The following is a 17,636-nucleotide window of genomic DNA, read 5'->3' as shown; positions in this document are numbered from 1 at the left end:
TGGCTGCATAAAAAGCTTAAAGTACCACTTTTAGGAGCTGGTCACTTCCATATACAGAGAAGCTACAGTCTTCTGGTTCAGAGATGTATGATGCTACCAGGCAATATAGTTGTTCCGTTTAGACGCCAAGTTTTGTCACGTGCACAAGTACAGTGAAATGCCTTTCTTGCAAGCTCTAAAGCCAACAATGCAGTAATCAATATCAATGTAGTACTAAAAATAACAGAGTAGAACAAAAACACGAGAAATTGAAATAAGAACAAGAGAAAGTAAGAAACTATATACAGGGTCAGTGCCAATACCATATTTACAATGTACAGGGATACTGTAGTGATAGAGGTAGATATTGTATTCATAGGGATACCGTGACTAGGCATCAGTATGTGTGATAAACAGAGTAGCAGCAGCGTAATGCAGCCAGTCAAGATTCTCTCAATGGAGCAGCTGTAGAACGTCTTGAGGATTTGAGGGCCCATGCTAAACTTTTTCAACCTCCTGAGGGGGAAGAGGCGCTGTTGATCCTTCTTCACAACTGTGTGCGTGGACCATTTTAAGTCCTTAGTGATTTGAATCGTGAAGAACTTAAAAGCTCTCGACCTGCTCCACTGCAAAATGTTCTGATTTTGACGAATGCAATTGTGTGGAATGCAATTGAGATTGCGTTGTCTATGGATCTGTTGGGACAGTATGCAATTTGGAGTGTGTCTAGGGTTTCTGGAATGATGGAGTTGATGTATGTGTTACATTCCCCAGTTTCTGTGTTGTATTTGAGTGTGTGTGTTTCAGGAAATGGCTTCCTGGAAGCCTCCCCAACCAGCTGATTGGTCGACTCAATGGCTAATGGATGATTAGAGAGCTGACCCCGCCCCCTCGTCAAGATGCAGCTGTATCCAATTAGACTCCTGAAGCTATATAAAAGCCAGTGTTCTGTTCAGGAGGTGAGAAGATTGAATATTTTGGAGCGATTAGAGAGAAGATTGAATATTTTGGAGCGATTAGAGAGAAGATTGAATATTTTGGAGCGATTAGAGAGAAGATTGAATATTTTGGAGCGATTAGAGAGAAGATTGAATATTTTGGAGCGATTAGAGAGAAGATTGAATATTTTGGAGCGATTAGAGAGAAGATTGAATATTTTGGAGCGATTAGAGAGAAGATTGAATATTTTGGAGCGATTAGAGAGAAGATTGAATATTTTGGAGCGATTAGAGAGAAGATTGAATATTTTGGAGCGATTAGAGAGAAGATTGAATATTTTGGAGCGATTAGAGAGAAGATTGAATATTTTGGAGCGATTAGAGAGAAGATTGAATATTTTGGAGCGATTAGAGAGAAGATTGAATATTTTGGAGCGATTAGAGAGAAGATTGAATATTTTGGAGAGATTTTTTCTGGAGAATTTGATTGTGATAAAGTGTTGGTTGTTTCTCAAAGAGATTTGGTATGTACTATGTAAGTTGTTGCTGAGGGAGCTGATTGGTTATGTCTGTTATGTGTTATAGGATGCACTGTTTTGATTATTGAAATTGTTTGTTCTGTTTCATTTGTTCCCAGGGGGGAAGGAGAAGGCACTTTGGGAGTGCTTAGGCAAGAGGCCCGTGGGCATACATATACCCGTAGTCCACATACCCCTGGACTAGAGTAGGGCTGCTATGAAACTGTTCTTCATAGCTATGAGTTTGTGTAGACTATTACATCCTTGTTGGAAAAACACTAACCAAACCTTTCAAATGTGTCATATACACCCTGCAAGAGGGAACATCGTCAGTACGTCTCCAAAAAGCACTCAAGTGACATTTTATTAAAAAAACACCAATAGAGAGATAAAAGGATACTATGGCCCCACCTACTTTGTGAAGCACTGTCTCACCAAATATTGTAGAACTTAGCAAAGCTGGTACCCTTAGTTATGTTTCAGTAGCTTGTAAGTAATCCAAATGAATTGTTTAAATTAGAAATATGATCTGAGTATCTTCTCTTCCCAATGTCTGCAATAGTGAACTTAGTGCTGTGTGGGAAAAGAGGAGCTTGGAAGACTTTTACACAGCCAACTGGGTCAGACAAAGTTCAGCCCAGAGTGAACCTCCTGCTCAGTGTGTATGAAGAGACAGGGAAAGGTAGATCGAAGCTAAGTCACTCTGGTGGAGCTGCCTGCTCTATGGAGCACCTCAAGAGGCTCAACTCACTGATGAGTTGAGAATATACTGAGTTCAAAGGTCAATGACTTTATGGTTGTGCTGAAGCACAAAACCAAACAGAAAGCCAAGAGAAAATATGTATTAGAGAGCAGTCAGGAGATAATCCAAAAATGCAGGGGGCGATATGAGTCAAGACATAGCTCAGAGGTGCCAGTTCTGCTTCAGGCTGTAGAGAAAACGATAAGGAAAAACAGATAGATGCTATAGTACTAGTACATACTTGCATGTACAGATGTAGGATCTTACATTTTAGCCAGTTTGCTACAGCAGGAAAATAATCCTTCAGCAACAGGCAATACATTTTTCATAAGAGGAAATCAAGTCTGACATGCAAAGTGGAAATAACAAACTTGAGAAGTAAAGCCTTTTTAAACCTCAAATACACTACACACTTTAAAATGAAGATCTGTATGTACATCTATCACTTTACTGTAACACAGAGATGGAGAACATGAGGATGACTATCAGATCTCTGGAGGAGAAGCTCAAAACAACAGGTAAATAGATGTTAAAATTTACGAAAATATATAATAGATTCAAATTAATTAAAGTGTTTTAATGTCTATATGGAATGGCAAGCACAAAATACGGGGCTTCGAGCGCTGATACATTTTGATCAAACTGATACAATAGACCCCCTTCATGTGTTTGCAAACATTGCCGCACGAGGGCGATGCGTGCAAGTTGGTGTCGAAAGACAGGGAAGTTCTTATAGAACGCCAGAAAAAACGCCTCTATTTACATGTTGCTTATGAGTACATTTCACACTACTTTTGGATTATAATTGGATTTAAAGCCTTGTATGAATGTCCTGCTTAATATATTGTGTGTCATCATCGCAAATCAACTGCATTATACTTCAAAAACACCAACTTCAAACAGTATAATGTATTTTTGGCTAGCTTTTGCTACGGCCTATTATGTAAATGGCGTTACTATTCTAGATAACAACTGCTGCATCCAAAATAGTTATTTTTCAAATATCACAACCAAATTTTAAGCGTATGAGACCCCAAAAAAAGGTATTTTGTTTAGAAGTAATAAACATGTAAATCTAGGCTATGTTGAATGGGCGCAGATAGCGATGGATTTCTTACTGCAGCCAAAAGTCGCGCGCCTCGGGTCTATATGGAGGAAGGATATCAATAGATGGCAATGCATTGATTTATAATATTGATCAGCATCATTATCAACTTACAGTTTGTCAAAAATATATTGCTGTGTATATACTGTATGAGGCAAACATTTCATTAACCATATTGTATCATTATGATGTGGTTAAAATGGACTGTAAGACTTAATAATGGCTCATCTTATTATAATTCAGTTGACAATTTGCTACATAAAGAGACATAACATGACCAATATTTCTGCCACAGCTGTCTCTTAATCTTCAGCTAGTATGAACTGCATGTGTAGTAAACATTGTATCTTGTTCTGTCACTAGGGAGATTGTCCACACTCCACCAGTCTCAGAAGAGTGCTGCTGGGGAAGACATTATCAAGAGTGCAACTAAAAACACCATCCTGGGAAGAGATGTGTTCAAGGAAGATGTCTATGCTGGATCAGTCACCTTTGAGTGTCAGAAGGAGATGGCTGACATCAATGGGAGACATCGTAACAGTGATTGACACTCCAGGGCTGTTTTGCCCAACAGTGGATAATGTAGAGATCATGAAGGAAATTGGTAAATGCATCTCTATAGCTGCTCCTTGGCCCAACGTCTCTCTCCTGGTCCTAACTGTCGGACGCTTCACTCAAGAGGAGATAGAAACAGGGAAGATGATCCAGAAGATGTTTGAATACAACACGTCCATGTACACCATTGTACTGTTCACTAGAGGAGATGACCTCAAAAGGAAAGATCATTGGAGAGTTTGTTGAAACAGCGAGGAACGACATACACCACACAATTCAGAAGTGCAGGGACTCATACATTATATACACTGCTCAAAAAAATAAAGGGAACACTTAAACAACACAATGTAACTCCAAGTCAATCACACTTCTGTGAAATCAAACTGTCCACTTAGGAAGCAACACTGATTGACAATAAATTTCACATGCTGTTGTGCAAATGGAATAGACAAAAGGTGGAAATTATAGGCAATTAGCAAGACACCCCCCAAAACAGGAGTGATTCTGCAGGTGGTGACCACAGACCACTTCTCAGTTCCTATGCTTCCTGGCAGATGTTTTGGTCACTTTTGAATGCTGGCGGTGTTCTCACTCTAGTGGTAGCATGAGACGGAGTCTACAACCCACACAAGTGGCTCAGGTAGTGCAGTTCATCCAGGATGGCACATCAATGCGAACTGTGGCAAAAAGGTTTGCTGTGTCTGTCAGCGTAGTGTCCAGAGCATGCAGGCGCTACCAGGAGACAGGCCAGTACATCAGGAGACGTGGAGGAGGCCGTAGGAGGGCAACAACCCAGCAGCAGGACCGCTACCTCCGCCTTTGTGCAAGGAGGTGCACTGCCAGCGCCCTGCAAAATGACCTCCAGCAGGCCACAAATGTGCATGTGTCAGCATATGGTCTCACAAGGGGTCTGAGGATCTCATCTCGGTACCTAATGGCAGTCAGGCTACCTCTGGCGAGCACATGGAGGGCTGTGCGGCCCCACAAAGAAATGCCACCCCACACCATGACTGACCCATCGCCAAACCGGTCATGCTGGAGGATGTTGCAAGCAGCAGAACGTTCTCCACGGCGTCTCCAGACTCTGTCACATGTGCTCATGTGCTCATTGTGAACCTGCTTTCCCCTGTGAAGAGCACAGGGCGCCAGTGGCGAATTTGCCAATCTTGGTGTTCTCTGGCAAATCCCAAACGTCCTGCACGGTGTTGGGCTGTAAGCACAACCCCCACGTGTGGACGTCGGGCCCTCATACCACCCTCATGGAGTCTGTTTCTGACCGTTTGAGCAGACACATCACGCTTCACCATCTGGCAGTCCGACGGACAAATCTGGTTTTGGCGGATGACAGGAGAACGATACCTGCCCAAATGCATAGTGCCAACTGTAAAGTTTGATGGAGGAGGAATAATGGTCTTGGGCTGTTTTTGATGGTTTGGGCTAGGCCCCTTAGTTCCAGTGAAGGGAAATCTTAACGCTGCAGCATACAATGGCATTCTAGACGATTCTGTTCTTCCAACTTTGTGGCAACAGGTTGGGGAAGGCTCTTTTCTGTTTCAGCATGACAATGCCCCCATGCACAAAGCAAGTTCCATACAAAAATGCTTTGTCTAGTTCGGTGTGGAAGAACTTGACTGGCCTGCACAGAGCTCTCACCTCAACCCCATCGAACACTTTTGGGATGAATTGGAATGCTGACTGTGAGCCAGGCCTAATCGCCCAACATCAGTGCCCGACCTCACTAATGCTCTTGTGGCTGAATGGAAGAAAGTCCCCACAACAATGTTCCAACATCTAGTGGAAAGCCTTCCCAGAAGAGGAATACATCCGGTTTGGAGCGAGCGGTCGCATTTGCATTCGCTCTGCAGGTAGTATAACTTTTCATTACATTTCATTATAGTACAACGGTTTAATTTGTCCAACCTTAGCAATTTCTTCTTAACTAGCTACATAGCCGTCTGTGTATCAAAGATAATTGCGTAATTATCGTATTTCGCCGTCTATCGTAGTCCACACTGCTATCTGCCCAGCAGCTAGCAAACGTCCACCGTCTACCGAATAGTAGTATAACTTTTCATTACATTTCATTATAGTACAACGGTCTGATTTTCATTTTCATTACAGTACAACGGTTTGATTTGTTTGATCTTAGCTAGCTACATAGCCGTCTTTGTATCAAACATAATTGCGTAGTTATTGAGGTTCGCTAGCCAGCTATTTTCGTCCTAACGTAAAGCAACGTAGCCAACACTGCTAGCTAGCCAGCTTGCCACCGAATAGCAGCATTGTAGAAACGAGTGCATTACAACGGAACGACTTGATTAGTGTAGTGTTAGCTGGCTACACAGTTGTCTTTGCTATCTTTGATTTGTTTGATCTTAGCTAGCTACTTAGCTGGCTACATAGCCGTCTTTGTATCAAAGATAATTGTGTAGTCATCGAGGTTCGCTGAGGTTCGCTAGCCAGGTATTCTCGTCCTAACGTAACGTAAGGTAGTCAACCCTGCTAGCTAGCCAGCTAGCCACCGATTAGCAGCACTGTAGAAACGATTACATTACAACGGAACGACTTGATTTGTGTAGTGTTAGCTAGCTACATAGTTTTCTTTGCTAGCTTTGTATCTAAGATAATTGTGTAGCTTTGAGTAATTATCGGTTAGCTAGCCAGCTATTTTCGCCTGCCGCGCTGCCGTCCTCCTACCTAGCCAACACTGCTAGCTAACACTGCTAGCTAGCCAACATCTACCGAATAGCAGCACTGTAGAAACTTACATTACAACGGAACGACTTGATTAGCGTAGTGTTAGCTAGTTGTCTTTGCTGTCCTTGTATCCATGATAATTGTGTAGTTTAGAGAAATTTAGAGAAATTGTCGAGGTCACCTAGCCAGCTTCACTTTCAACAACGCAGCTACTGCTAGCCAGGCTACTTCACCAGCCAGCAGTACTATATCATTTTAGTCAATAAGATCTTTTATTTTATTTATTTTTTGCAACGTAAGCTTAACTTTCTGAACATTCGAGACGTGTAGCCCACTTGTCATTCTAATCTCCTTTGCTTTAGCGTAGCCTCTTCTGTAGCCTGTCAACTATGTGTCTGTCTATCCCTGTGCTCTCCTCTCTGCACAGACCATACAAACGCTTCACACCGCGTGGCCGCGCCCACCCTAACCTGGTGGTCCCAGCCCGCACGACCCACGTGGAGTTCCAGGTCTCCGGTAGCCTCTGGAACTGCCGATCCGCGGCCAACAAGGCAGAGCTCATCTCAGCCTATGCGTCCCTCCAGTCCCTCGACTTCTTGGCACTGACGGAAACATGGCTCACCACAGATAACACTGCTACTCCTACTGCTCTCTCTTCGTCTGCCCACGTGTTCTCGCACACCCCGAGAGCTTCTGGTCAGCGGGGTGGTGGCACCGGGATCCTCATCTCTCCCAAGTGGTCATTCTCTCTTTCTCCCCTTACCCATCTGTCTATCGCCTCCTTTGAATTCCATGCTGTCACAGTTACCAGCCCTTTCAAGCTTAACATCCTTATCATTTATCGCCCTCCAGGTTCCCTTGGAGAGTTCATCAATGAGCTTGATGCCTTGATAAGCTCCTTTCCTGAGGACGGCTCACCTCTCACAGTTCTGGGTGACTTTAACCTCCCCATGTCTACCTTTGACTCATTCCTCTCTGCCTCCTTCTTTCCACTCCTCTCCTCTTTTGACCTCACCCTCTCACCTTCCCCCCCTACTCACAAGGCAGGCAATACGCTTGACCTCATCTTTACTAGATGCTGTTCTTCCACTAACCTCATTGCAACTCCCCTCCAAGTCTCCGACCACTACCTTGTATCCTTTTCCCTCTCGCTCTCATCCAACACTTCCCACACTGCCCCTACTCGGATGGTATCGCGCCGTCCCAACCTTCGCTCTCTCTCCCCCGCTACTCTCTCCTCTTCCATCCTATCATCTCTTCCCTCTGCCCAAACCTTCTCCAACCTATCTCCTGATTCTGCCTCCTCAACCCTCCTCTCCTCCCTTTCTGCATCCTTTGACTCTCTATGTCCCCTATCCTCCAGGCCGGCTCGGTCCTCCCCTCCCGCTCCGTGGCTCGACGACTCATTGCGAGCTCACAGAACAGGGCTCCGGGCAGCCGAGCGGAAATGGAGGAAAACTCGCCTCCCTGCGGACCTGGCATCCTTTCACTCCCTCCTCTCTACATTTTCCTCTTCTGTCTCTGCTGCTAAAGCCACTTTCTACCACTCTAAATTCCAAGCATCTGCCTCTAACCCTAGGAAGCTCTTTGCCACCTTCTCCTCCCTCCTGAATCCTCCTCCCCCTCCCCCCCCCCTCCTCCCTCTCTGCAGACGACTTCGTCAACCATTTTGAAAAGAAGGTCGACGACATCCGATCCTCGTTTGCTAAGTCAAACGACACCGCTGGTTCTGCTCACACTGCCCTACCCTGTGCTTTGACCTCTTTCTCCCCTCTCTCTCCAGATGAAATCTCGCGTCTTGTGACGGCCGGCCGCCCAACAACCTGCCCGCTTGACCCTATCCCCTCCTCTCTTCTCCAGACCATTTCCGGAGTCCTTCTCCCTTACCTCACCTCGCTCATCAACTCATCCCTGACCGCTGGCTACGTCCCTTCCGTCTTCAAGAGAGCGAGAGTTGCACCCCTTCTGAAAAAACCTACACTCGATCCCTCCGATGTCAACAACTACAGACCAGTATCCCTTCTTTCTTTTTTCTCCAAAACTCTTGAACGTGCCGTCCTTGGCCAGCTCTCCTGCTATCTCTCTCAGAATGACCTTCTTGATCCAAATCAGTCAGGTTTCAAGACTAGTCACTCAACTGAGACTGCTCTTCTCTGTATCACGGAGGCGCTCCGCACTGCTAAAGCTAACTCTCTCTCCTCTGCTCTCATCCTTCTAGACCTATCGGCTGCCTTCGATACTGTGAACCATCAGATCCTCCTCTCCACCCTCTCCGAGTTGGGCATCTCCGGCGCGGCCCACGCTTGGATTGCGTCCTACCTGACAGGTCGCTCCTACCAGGTGGCGTGGCGAGAATCTGTCTCCTCACCACGCGCTCTCACCACTGGTGTCCCCCAGGGCTCTGTTCTAGGCCCTCTCCTATTCTCGCTATACACCAAGTCACTTGGCTCTGTCATAACCTCACATGGTCTCTCCTATCATTGCTATGCAGACGACACACAATTAATCTTCTCCTTTCCCCCTTCTGATGACCAGGTGGCGAATCGCATTTCTGCATGTCTGGCAGACATATCAGTGTGGATGACGGATCACCACCTCAAGCTGAACCTCGGCAAGACGGAGCTGCTCTTCCTCCCGGGGAAGGACTGCCCGTTCCATGATCTCGCCATCACGGTTGACAACTCCATTGTGTCCTCCTCCCAGAGCGCTAAGAACCTTGGCGTGATCCTGGACAACACCCTGTCGTTCTCAACTAACATCAAGGCGGTGGCCCGTTCCTGTAGGTTCATGCTCTACAACATCCGCAGAGTACGACCCTGCCTCACACAGGAAGCGGCGCAGGTCCTAATCCAGGCACTTGTCATCTCCCGTCTGGATTACTGCAACTCGCTGTTGGCTGGGCTCCCTGCCTGTGCCATCAAACCCCTACAACTCATCCAGAACGCCGCAGCCCGTCTGGTGTTCAACCTTCCCAAGTTCTCTCACGTCACCCCGCTCCTCCGCTCTCTCCACTGGCTTCCAGTTGAAGCTCGCATCCGCTACAAGACCATGGTGCTTGCCTACGGAGCTGTGAGGGGAACGGCACCTCAGTACCTTCAGGCTCTGATCAGGCCCTACACCCAAACAAGGGCACTGCGTTCATCCACCTCTGGCCTGCTCGCCTCCCTACCACTGAGGAAGTACAGTTCCCGCTCAGCCCAGTCAAAACTGTTCGCTGCTCTGGCACCCCAATGGTGGAACAAACTCCCTCACGACGCCAGGACAGCGGAGTCAATCACCACCTTCCGGAGACACCTGAAACCCCACCTCTTCAAGGAATACCTAGGATAGGATAAAGCAATCCTTCTGCCCCCCCCCCCCCCCCTTAAAAGATTTAGATGCACTATTGTAAAGTGGCTGTTCCACTGGATGTCATTAGGTGAATGCACCAATTTGTAAGTCGCTCTGGATAAGAGCGTCTGCTAAATGACTTAAATGTAAATGTAAATGTAAGAGTGGAGGATGTTATAGCAGGGGGGGACCAACTCCATATTAATGCCCATGTTTTTGGAATGAGATTTTCGACAAGCAGGTGTCTACATACTTTTGGTCATGTAGTGTACCATTTACTTAACAACAATGATAAACACCACACTCAGGTCACAGAGCTCCTGTGTAAGATAAACATCATGGTGAAAGTGAATGGAAGGAGTTGCTACAACAATAATATGTTCCATAAAGTACAGGCAGCCAGCCCTAAGGGTGGAGCAAGCGAGAATACTGAAGGAGAGGAAGGAAAAGATAAAAAGAGAGAAGGAGTTGAGGCAGAAATTGCTAAGTTGAAAGAAACCGTTCAGAAGGAGGTAAAGTGAGAGAAATCAGAGAGAGAGAGAGAAAAGGGGAGCTGAATTCAAAAAGAGAGAACCGAAGATACTGAAGCTAAGAGATGCTGAGAAGGAGAAGAAAATAAAGTTGGAAGAGGAGCTCAAAGAAAAGATGTTTGATGAGAAAAACAAAAAAAGGAAAAAGAGCAGTCTTACCTGTAAAATAAATGCATGAAAAATAGATAAAAGACCTGAATATGGAGAGTGAGAGAGAAGCAAGAAAGAAAACAAAAAAATAATTCTGTGCTCCACTGGAGAAAGAGATTGCAAAAGCCAGAGAAGAGATGGGGGAGGTGTATAAGAAGGGAGGAAAGGGACCTCCCGGGTGGCGCAGTGGTCTATGGCTGTGCCACCAGAGACTCTGGGTTCGAGCCTAGGCTCTGTCGCAGCCGGCCGCGACCGGAAGGTCCATGGGGCGACGCACAATTGGCCTAGCGTAGTCCGGGTTAGGGAGGGTTTGGCCGGTAGGGATATCCTTGTCTCATCGCGCACTAGCGACTCCTGTGGCGGGCCGGGCGCAGTGAGCGCTGACCAGGTCGCTAGGTGTACTGTGTTTCCTCCGACACATTGGTGCGGCTGGCTTCCGGGTTGGATGCACGCTGTGTTAAGAAGCAGTGCGGCTGGTTGGGTTGTGTTTCGGAGGACGCATGGCTCTCGACCTTCGTCTCTCCCGAGCCCGTACGGGAGTTGTAGCGATGAGACAAGACAGTAACTACTAACAATTGGGGAAAAAAGGGGGTAAAAAAAGAAGGGAGGAAAGAATGGGACGAGGCAGGGCAGGGAATTAAGATGGGGTGAAGGAAGGGTTTATGAAGGGAGAGGAGGGTAAAATGGAGGGATATAGGAAGAGTATCAGAAAGGAGAGGAGGAAGGGAAACTAGAGGGATTTAAGAAGGATGATAAAGTAGGCTATGGGAAGGGGAACAGGAGGGATATGATGAAGGAAAAAAGATGCAATATCCAAAACTAATGGGAAAGAGAGCAGTTGAGTTGGGTAGAGATGCAAAAGAGTACATATTTTGTAAAATCTGCTGTGATTGGAGTCATTAATGGGGGTAAAAGGAAAAGTAAGAAGAGGGGAATAAGGCAGGGCATGAGGAATGGCAGAGATAGCAGTGGGCTATTGCATTTTGTACAGTCCAAGGCCCTTGTGGTTGAGAATGGACCATCTTGTAGCACTGTATTTGTACAAACAAACAAGAACATGCAAGCCAATCTTTTAAAAATAGCTAAATTAATCTAAATCAACTTTACAGTTGATTTCAACCTCGACACACCTGAGCTGCTCTTTCTCCCAAAGAAGGCCTGCCCACTCCAAGACCTCTCCATCACGTTGACAACTCCACGGTGTCCCTCTCCCAGAGTGCAAAGAACATTGGTGTGACCCTGGACAACACCCTGTCATTCTCTGCAAACATTGACTCGCTCCTGCAGGTTCATGCTCTACAACATCCGTAGAGTACGACCTATCCTCACACAGGAAGCAGCGCAGGTCCTAATCCAGGAATCTTGGAATCTCACATCTAGACTACTGCAATTCTCTGTTGGCTGGGCTCCCCGGTTTGCATTCAGACCAAAAAGTAAATGTTTTGTCTCGTCAGACCACAGCATCTTTTTCCTTATGCTGTCAGTCTTTCACGTACCTTTTTGCAAACACCAGGTGTGCTGTCATTTGCCTTTTTCTCAGGAGTGGCTTACGTCTGGCCACTCTCCCATAAAGTCCAGATTGGTGAAGTGCTGTAGAGACAGTTGTCCTTTTGACAGGTTGTCCTGTCTCAGCCAAGGAACTACTTATGTCAGAATGGTCATTGGGTTCTTGGTCACCTTCCTGGCCAAGGTCCTTCTTGCCCAGCAGATCAAGCAGAAATGGAGCTGGTCTAGTATGATCACCAGCAAGGAAGGTTGTTGAACAAAAACCCAGTATGAAACCCTAAAATGTTGTAGTCTATAGTCCTCTTCAGAAAACCCCCTTGATGGAGTTCAAGATACAAGAATCATTAGAATAGCTTGCCTTCTGGCTGATCCATATGTGGTGTCTAGTTGGGTGGAGAAGAGGTTGGGGACTTGAAATCCGTGAAAGTAACTTGAAGTGGACTCGTGATGATTGTGTGTCTTCCGCCCAGAGGGATGGGGATGTTCCGCGCCTCGGGATAAGAACGGTGATTTGCTTTGCTCTGTTGAAAAGAGTAAAAGAGTAAAACTGTTGAAAAGAGTAATAACTGGGGTGGCGTTAAGTGTTGAGGAGGATCAACTGAAACGGAAGATTCCTGGTGTCTGTGATGCCCGCCGCTTGGTGCATCACAGCCCTGGTGGAGAGCGTGGTGAAACAGAGAAGACACCGTCTGTCCTGCTGAGTTTTAAAGCAGTGTCTTTACCCGACAAAGTCAAGTTAGGATGTGTCAGTTATCCCGTGAGAGCTTTTCTCCCAAACCCATTACGGTGTTTTAGGTGCCAAGCTCATGGTCATATTGCAGCAGTGTGTAGGATGGAGATTCCTAGATGTGAGAAGTGTGCAGGAGGGCATGAAACAAAGGAATGTGTAGTATTGGTGGAAAAAGCTGTGTGTTACCTGTAAGGGTACACATGGTGCTGGAGATCAGAAGTGTCCGTGGAGAGAAAGGCAGGTAAAGAGATCGGGGCGAGTGATCCTAAGAGAGTCCCTGTGAGTAGGCTGAGGCCAATACAGAGTGATAGGAATAACGTGCTTCAGTACGGTTGGTTTCTTAGCGTTCATAGCCAATCAACTGTACCACAGAAATGGAACTTAATCACAGAAAATAGATGTTGTGGTGGCAGCTGCAGAGAAGTACTTCAGTGTACGAGATTTTACTGCAGAAGTGTCCCTTCCTCACAGGCTGCCGGCCTAGTGTAGGATCAGATCGGGCCAAGTAGTGATGAAGTTTTAATGGGAGTAGGGTTAGTTAGTAGGGCAATTTCTCTTCCCTTTTCCCCATCCCTTTTTGTGTCACAAAGTGTAATGAACTCACATTCCAGAACACAGGACTAGATAAGAGAAATAGATGAATAGGGAGGATGTGACCGGACTCACAATCCAGTACCATAGATGGCGGTGTATTTACTTTTCAGTTGGTTACGATCCGCCAATACAAATTTAAAGAACTCTAGCTAGCACAGGGGAAGCAGAGTCAATGAGGGGTAATTTGTTTCCAATGGATCTGGCTGTCGAGCTGGAAGAACAAGGACAAGGGCTTGAGGGAATGGCGATGTTAGCTAGCTATAATGAGAGGACGAGAATGACAAAGGCTCCCGGAGTGGAGGAATATGGAAGGTGGATGGATGAATTAGAATCTATCCTAGTGGTGGCAGGTCGTGTAACACTAGAAGCGGATGCGATGTTTGATTTTGTTGGCGCGAGTGGAGTTGGTGAGAATGATAGGTGGACAACGGTGAGAAAGAAGAATGGAGCTAAAAGGGCTAGTTGGAAATTAAGATACATTTATTGTTGGAGTGCGTTTCACCAGCAAGGATGTTTTTTGGTAACCTGTTTGTGGTCTCAACGATGGTAAAGGACGCATTGGAAAAAGTGGAGTCGGTCAGAGGGACCAGAAGTGGTATGTTGATTTTGTGTGTGTCACAAGAACAAAGGGAGGAAGCGCTGTGGCTCAACAAACTATCAACGTATGATGTGGAAAGCTAGGATTTTCCGAGTAGGACACCTGAAGTGGTAGACGCACGTCGAATGATAGATTGAAAGAAAGGAAAGCCTATTGTTATTATTGTCTTTTGATCAAACATTTCTCCCGACTCATGTAAAACTTGGATATGTGAAACATGCGGTGAGACTGTATCTACAGAAGCTGCTACAGTGTTACAATTGTAAAAAAAATTGACACATGGCAAGTGATTGTCGAAGGAATAAATATGTTGTAGTTGAAGAGTCAGATGAAGCACATTGCTGTAATTGTGATGGGAATCACGTTCCCATGTTCCTGGAGTGCCCTGTAAGGATGAAGGAGGTCGCAGTAGCTAGGATCAGGACTATCCAGGAGGTCTCCTATGTGGAGGCAGTGAAAATAGCTGAAAAAGCGAGTGGAGATGAGATGGCAGTAGATACCCCACAGCCTGCAGTGAATGCAGTTTAGGAGAAGGATCCCGAAACACTAACAGTGAAGAAGGTGGAATTTGTTGCGTCTATTGTGCAAATTGCACTGGACAAACTAATTAAAAAATATATATATAACATTCGAAGAAACTAGACTTCATTGTGACGATGGCAAACATATTTCTGGATCTCCAGGACTACAGCCAAAATGTTACAGGGAATACTGAATTAATATACTGAACCTTTGTAGGGATCTAAATATACATTTGAATCTGACTGAAGGAGTACAGTTTGTTTTATTTATATTTGAATATTATAAGTATATTTTTTCACCTTTCCCTTCTCCCTATTACTTTCGTGTTAAAGCTTATCAGTTTTCACCCCATCCAGTAGGTGGAGGCATGCTCCTCTAACGTTGTTTGTGGACCGCCGTAATACCATAGAAGAAGAACTCTCACTAGCTTAAATTAATAACAACAACACTCGCTGCAGTGTATATAAATATTTGGCTGCCGTTTCCGAAACGTTTAGCTACCACCTGTTTGCGTTGATTTGTAGTAAAAACAAAACTAGCTACTTGTTCATTTGTCGAAATAACACTTTATACACGTTCGTTCAATAATATTTAGACTAATTTAGACTCAGGGGCCTGTTGCACAAAACTAGGATAAGGGATTAAGCCAGGATATCTTGGTGATCCTGGCTCAATTGATCCGTAATCCGGTTGCACTAAAGATGGATAGGGGGCAGGAGGATATGTTATGGTATAAATTACCATGGAGATTTATTCTGTGGAGCTAGCCTGCTCCAGACCAGGCTAAATTCCAGGATCTATTTAATCTCATCCCTAATGTCAGTCAGCAGTCACCACAAATGGAAACCAATAGTTATTTCACTGCTCACTATACATTGTTATCACATATAACTAGACCCACTGTCATTATTTAAACGTTTGTGATCATTAATTTCAATGATTTAGGATAAAAAAATAATTTTTAGATGATGTTGCTATCATTAGATAATTTAGTTTCCCATAGACTATAAGGCTATATATAAAATGATAGAATATTAGGGCCACAGAGGGAAAAAAAACACAAGTAATAATATTGTAACCAGTTGTTTTAAAGGAGGACAGTTGTTAAAATGACAGATGTGGGGCATTTCGTGAAATTGTACTTCAGTATGGTTTCATAAACAAAGACATGCTGATGTGCCAGAATATTAAGTATCACATTGTCATAAGTATCAAAACTGTAAAAACAATATGTAGCTTTTCTGCATAAAGAACCAGCCTCATAAATGTATGACTTTATCCTTTTTCTTCAGTGTGGCCCTAGTACTCTGTCATATAAACAAATACACATTCCATTTGAATATAAAAACACAATGTGTAACATTATGTTCCTTTATTGAATAAGGACAAAACAAAGCAGGTAAACCATCAGCTCCTTTCGAAACTGAAGTCACAGTGACTCTACAAGATGGAAAGCACAGAATCCAAGCATATTATACAAAATGATACATACACATTCAAAGGTCTGTATATAACACACCCTGCATGTCTGCACACTAAAATAAATGCAGGACAAATCCATACACATCAACTGAACAGACAAATGAATGGATGCAGTAGCCTCCCTGCAGCCTTGTATTACACACAGTATACCGCACAAACATCATAAGAGGCCAAATTCGTAAAAAAACGAACCCAAAAAAAAAACAAATTCCTCTGCCACCGCAGGACATATTTAACCAAAATTGAAAGCACACATACTAACTAAAATAATTCAACACATATTGGTCCCTCAGCAGCCGACCACTGTCGTCATCAGGGAAGATTGCCGGATTGTCCCAGTCCATGGCTGGTGGCACTCTGGGGGCCCTCTCCTTCCTCAGGCAGGCCACATTGTGGAGGACAGCACAAGCCACAGTAATATCACATGCCCTAACAGGGCTGACCCTTAATTTGTGAAGGCAGTGAAAGCGTGCCTTCAGGAGGCCAAAGGTCATTTCAACTCTGGCCCTGGTCCTGGCATGGGCATGGTTGTAGGCCTGCTGTGCTTCCTGGGGGTCTGTGAAAGGTGTCAGGAGAAAAGGCTGGCAGCCATACCCCCTGTCTCCCAGCAACACACCAGAGAATTCACCTGTCAACACAAAATCTCATCATTACTACCTCATAAACACAGTGATATTCTTGACACAGCCATGATGGTTATAAATAGGGGTTGTGTGGCTTACCTTGTGATAGGCACTGATAGATTTCAGAGGCCCGAAAGATTCTGGAGTCATGGACTGAGCCAGGCCATTTTGCCACAACATTGCTGATCACACAGTCAGCATTGCAGACCATCTGAAATCATAAGATGAGGAATATTACACCAATCAATGCACATCACTGGCAATGCAGAGTGTTCGTCAATGGACAATATCAAAAAGTTATGTTCACCTGAACATTAATGCTGTGAAAGGATTTCCTATTCACAAAATCGGCCTCATGGGCACCTGAGGGGGCTTTTATCCTTATGTGTGTGCAGTCCACTGCACCAATGACATTAGGGAAACCTGTCACACAAAGTAATGAGTATCCTACTATGTGTTAACAGTTGTCCTGTAATTTGTAGATCCTCTTACCTGCAATCCTATAGAACTCCTCTTTGATGTCACAGAGTCTTCTGTGGCCAGGGAAGGAGATGAAGACATCTGCTAATGCTTTGATAGCCAGACACACACTCCTTATTGTGCGGCAAATTGTGGCCTTGTTCAGCATCCCCCACTGAGTACAGGAAGGCTCCACTAGCAAAAAAGCGCAAGGCCACACAAACCATTTGCTCCACACTCAGTGCATGGCTCCGTGCAGTGCGGTGCTTAATCCTGGGACCCAGTAGTCTGCATAGATACCTGATGCCATCTGCAGAAAACCTGTATCTTTCATATAGATGGTCATCAGGGAAGGCCAGTGGGTCCAACCGGTCCCTGAAGACCCTTTCTCGCCTGAAGGCTCTCCTCAGCACAAGTGCTTCTTCATCCACCACATCTCGCACGAATGGGCATGCCATTGTCAGAGCAGAAAGGAACACACAATTTTGGGCCTTCATATAGGCTAGTGGCCACACCTGGTGCTGGGGGGGTGGGCAAAAGAGGGCGATGCCTTATAACGATGACTTGGTTGTACTGAT

Source organism: Salvelinus fontinalis, chromosome 2 (assembly GCF_029448725.1).
Source record: "Salvelinus fontinalis isolate EN_2023a chromosome 2, ASM2944872v1, whole genome shotgun sequence".
Taxonomy (NCBI): domain Eukaryota; kingdom Metazoa; phylum Chordata; class Actinopteri; order Salmoniformes; family Salmonidae; genus Salvelinus; species Salvelinus fontinalis.
Note: the sequence above shows the minus strand (reverse complement) of the source record.